Source organism: Oncorhynchus nerka, linkage group LG20, assembly GCF_034236695.1.
Source record: "Oncorhynchus nerka isolate Pitt River linkage group LG20, Oner_Uvic_2.0, whole genome shotgun sequence".
NCBI classification, from domain to species: domain Eukaryota; kingdom Metazoa; phylum Chordata; class Actinopteri; order Salmoniformes; family Salmonidae; genus Oncorhynchus; species Oncorhynchus nerka.
This window is the reverse complement of record NC_088415.1, coordinates 79,770,707-79,775,950: the sequence shown is the minus strand read 5'-3', so window position 1 is coordinate 79,775,950 and position 5,244 is coordinate 79,770,707. Positions and strand designations below refer to the sequence as shown.

General features: G+C 41.5%; 1 pseudogene; it reads right to left on the bottom strand.

The window, feature by feature from the left end:
- Positions 1-4,339: 4,339 nt before the first annotated feature.
- On the bottom strand, positions 4,340-4,993 carry LOC135563115 (guanine nucleotide exchange factor subunit RIC1-like; annotated as a pseudogene).
- Between the last annotated feature and the right edge of the window lie 251 nt (positions 4,994-5,244).

Here is a 5,244-nt window from a genome sequence, read left to right as displayed (position 1 = left end):
AGCCATGGCCAGATAATGAAGGATATTTTTAGAAGAACCTTAACAGGACTTATTTAGGACTTACTTTATGAAGAGATATTGTGTGCTTGACCTTTTGACTTTGTATTTATAATTTAACCCGATCCTGTATTGATGGTATTTCATCATGTCCAGTGGAGTGTAGTGAGTGGATATACTGTTGTATTTCCACCTCTCGTTTTATTCTCATTAGGCCTCCTGAAAGCACATGTGATAAGCTATTTAACTTATATACATGTAATGGTGTTAATACTGAACATTTATTGGCAAACTATCAACTATGAATCAACGTTGACACTAATAGGCTGTAACTTTGTTTTGTGTACTGCGAAGACAAGAAGTCAGAGAGAGAAGACGGTGAGATCCTCACACTTATCAAGCACAGCAAGTTAGAAATCTTCTTTTTCATTTGTTTTTGTCACGGCTTTCTTCTTTTGAAGGAGAGGCGGACCAAAACTCAGCGTGGTTATTTAGATACATCTTTAATAAGGATGAAAATAGAACAATATAGAAAAACCGAAAACAGCCCTATCTAACAAACACAAAGACAGGAACTATCACCCACAAAACCCAACACAAAACAGGCTACATAAATATGGCTCCCAATCAGAGACAATGAATAACACCTGCCTCTGATTGAGAACCATATCAGGCCCAAACACAGAAACAGACAAACAAGACATCCAACATAGAATGCTCACTCAGATCACACCCTGACCAAACAAAACATAGAACATACAAAGCAAACTATGGTCAGGGTGTGACAGTTTTCAAAGACGAGTCATGCCTTATCTGCGACTTATACCTGTAAACAAATTATTTTATCTACACAGGGGTACACAAAACCGAAGCAGTTTCCAAATCAATGCTCAGCACGAACCTGATATACAAGTCATCCTCATTAACCTCTGACCCCTTGCCTGTATATCCGATGAATTTCTTCTCCAAAGAAACAAGGTTCTGAATCCTGTCTCTGGGGAGAATTAAGTTTGTAGCACGGCAGCATGATAAAAAAGTATATAAATACAAGTCCAGGATTTGGCATGAGGATGACACACCGTAAGGTCATAGCTCCTACATTTCTTTCAATAAATAGGAGATAAAGATACTGTCTTAATGACTCACACTTCTGTCCTTGTTAAAGTGAGCTTTACAGTATACACACAGCATTTTTAGTTAGTAGTTAATTAATGACAGTGTTGGAAACTTTGAATAAGAACAGAAATGTAGGTGATACCACAATATTGCAGGATAATTAGTTTGAGGACGCCTATTAATTAAAGAACTAAAATCTAAATACGTACTGCACAACATTGTGGAATCTGATAACTGTCATGGTTACATGCTATGTTATAGAATATATTATAGAAATGCACCATTCAGTGCTGAGAAGGATAGGAGGGAGAACCCTTCAAGGCCACATTGATAGGTTTTGTATAGCTGTGCTGTGACACACAATGATCCTGCTACACAAGGCAGCTTGTTAAGGAGGGTCACGAAGGACACAAAGACAGCCGGCCAAACAAAGAGTTCGAAATAACGGATCATTGTGAACAGGAGCTGTTAAGATTTATATGTGACGCTACTGAGTCCTCACAGACACTGGGGTGCGTGCATGTGTGTGTGTGCGTATGTGTGTGTGTGAGGTAGAGCGATAGAGAGTAGTGCTGTTGTATCAGTTATGATGAGGTGTAAACACTAACCCAATATACGCAAGCTCTCCTGTGATTCTGTGATGCACTTGCACAGGGGGTAATGGGGGTTGCACAGTCAAGAAGACATGACACACGCACACACAGACACACACACTACGTCCCTAACGACAGGTCAGTGGTCCTCCCAGAGAGCTGCCTTGCCTGCCTGTTATCCTGTTGTGACCATCCCATAATCCCCCAAGAGCTGTGCCCACGGCCCTTGACACTGTGACCAATCATGTTTGCTCGAGGAAACCCATTAAAGCCTGGGCGAACTCTCCGCTGCCGTGGCGACACACACACACTCCTCAGGGAGTCCCAGAATACATCCAAGCCCGTAAAACAGCAAGGCAGAGAGCCAGGCCTCCTTTGTCATAATTCTGCTACTGATAGTCAGTGACTGCCCATCCTCCCCTTGAGAAGGCATACATTTAGTCGCTAAATGAAGGACTCGAATGGCTGCACAAAGCATGGATGGTTTCTGGTTTATCCTTGTGAGGTGCTGTATGGGTGAAAGCACTAAGGGCTCTATTCAATCTTTATCGCTGTAGTGTTACAGATTCCGCGATAGAAATGTTAAGGTCATTTTTGACTATGCCAACATATTTCCCGTGAATGCAGTCTCCGCTAAGGCAGGCATATTTCCTTTAAATTTCAATCACGCTGTAAAGCCGAACTTCCGCGACGCGGATTGAATAGTGTTCTAGTACTATATAGAGATAGGGAGGGAGGAGATGGAATATATGGAATATAAAGATCCAGGAAGTGGAGTTAATGGGAGGAGCATGCATCTAGGGAATTTCAGATCGCCGCAGACACACTGAAGTGCTTGACACCAAGGCTGGAGGGACACCCCCATGGCCACAGCTTATTGCAAAGCAGAGCCACAAAGTACTTTGCTATGCAACTTCAAAAATCAAGCAGGAAGAGTTAATGATAAGCTTAATATGAGACCCATGCGGGATCCCTAAACATCTAGTATTTTACAGGGCAGTATAGCATACATTTTCTGCCATTGCCCTATAGAAATAAGCATTCTCCCTTTTGGTGATAGAGAAGGCTGGCTAAAGCACGCACGTGTACACAAAAGTGATCATTGTGCTCCGTTTGTTGGTAGGAGTGGACACACAAGGGATGGATAGCTGTAGATGATAACCTACCACCAGTGAGAGAAAACTCCAGGAGCAGACAGACTGAACAAACAACAGTAACACCTCTCTGGTCCTCCAGGGAAGTGGACCGGCATCGGGGAGGTAACCCACAGATTAGGCAAATGTTAATTAAGGCTTATGGAGTAAAGTCCATAACACATGGTTGATTAGTGGGCCCGCAATTTAAATGAGCCTGTTCCACTGTTGCCGAGTAGTTATTACTTTCGCAACCTCCCCCATGTTTCACAATTTCAACTACCCCTGGCAAAACCTGCCAAACATACTGTACATGTTTCACATTGTTGTTTTTAAGCTAATAAATTCACTCAATGCCTTGAGCTAGCTATTTTGTGACTATACACAACTTACCATTAGTGGTTTGAAATAGCAAACATTGATTTATATTGAATGATTATAATGTCAATGATGCCTGACAGTTGTAATGCAGGATTCTTTTTGTACCAAACATTATCTCTGTCTTCATTAATCAATAGCTCTGCCTTTAACTTCTTAATAATATTGAGGAGTGTTGTAAACAAAAAAACACCATCCCTCTCTTCTTTAATTTCCTGTCTGTCTTGTCTCCATCCATCTGAAGTGGTCCTAATACATTCTGCTCTTGTTTTTATAGGGGGCTCAATCAGCTTTGAGTTTTTTTCTCCTCAGCCCAGAAGGAGGATTTGTTTTGACTGGGTCTTTGGTGATCGGTGATGCTACAGTTAATTGGGAGGCAGTGTTGATGAGTCTGTCTGCTTGCTGGGTCCTTATCTTGCCACCAAGCCCTTCTGGTGGTGGTTGGAACATTGGAGCTGGGCAGGAGCAGAAGCAGACATAGTCTCTGGTGGCTGGCTGGCTGGCTGGCTGGAGTGGCAGGGTGATTGACTGAAGTGACTTACAAGCTCAGTGTAACCATAAGGCCTCCCCGTCCTGCATTAAGAGACCAATCTGCTACAGCAAAGCCAGATCCATACATAGAGTAGATGGATGTAGAGATGGATGTAGTGATGGATGTAGTGATGGTTAAAGAGATGAATGTAGAGATGGATGTAGTAATGGTTAAAGAGATGGATGTAGTGATGGTTAAAGAGATGGATGTAGTGATGGATGTAGAGATGGATGTAGTGATGGATGTAGCGATGGTTAAAGAGATGGGTGTAGTGATGGATGCAGAGGTGGATGTAGTGATGGTTAAAGAGATGGATGTAGAGATGGATGTAGTGATGGTTAAAGAGATGGATGTAGAGATGGATGTAGTGATGGTTAAAGAGATGAATGTAGAGATGGATGTAGTAATGGTTAAAGAGATGGATGTAGTGATGGTTAAAGAGATGGATGTAGTGATGGATGTAGTGATGGATGTAGAGATGGATGTAGTGATGGATGTAGTGATGGTTAAAGAGATGGGTGTAGTGATGGATGCAGAGGTGGATGTAGTGATGGTTAAAGAGATGGATGTAGTGATGGATGTAGTGATGGTTAAAGAGATGGGTGTAGTGATGGATGTAGAGATGGATATAGAGATGGATGTAGAGATGGATGTAGAGATGGATGTAGAGATGGTTAAAGAGATGGATGTAGAGATGGATATAGAGATGGATGTAGAGATGGATGTAGTGATGGTTAAAGAGATGGGTGTAGTGATGGATGTAGAGATGGATATAGAGATGGATGTAGAGATGGTTAAAGAGATGGATGTAGAGATGGATATAGAGATGGAGGTAGAGATTGATGTAGAGATGGATGTAGTGATGGATGTAGAGTCTGATGTAGAGATGGATGTAGAGATTGATATAGAGATGGGTGTAGTGATGGATGTAGAGATGGATGTAGTGATGGATGTAGAGCTGGATGTAGAGATTGATATAGAGATGGGTGTAGTGATGGATATAGAGATGGAGGTAGAGATTGATGTAGAGATGGATGTAGTGATGGATGTAGAGTCTGATGTAGAGATGGATGTAGAGATTGATATAGAGATGGGTGTAGTGATGGATGTAGAGATAGATGTAGTGATGGATGTAGAGACTGATGTAGAGATGGATGTGGAGATGGATGTTCAGATGGATGTAGTGATGGATATAATTGGATCAACAGTGTGGGGCAAGTGTTTGTGACTTCTTTCTCTTGCATACATTTTTATTTTCTTTACTTTAATGTACTATAGCTTCGTACTACTACCATAAAACACCCTTTTGCAATAGTAAGAATCAATTGATTAAAATGATTTAAAAAGTCTTAGTAGCTCTGTAAATAAGCTGGGAACTTCCTTTTCATAGTTCAGCTTTGTCTAGATTTCAGCACCACACAGCAGTGGCCAGCTCCCAGAAGTGTGTGTGTATTTGACTGAAATTGAAGTGATACGAGAATACCATAACAACATT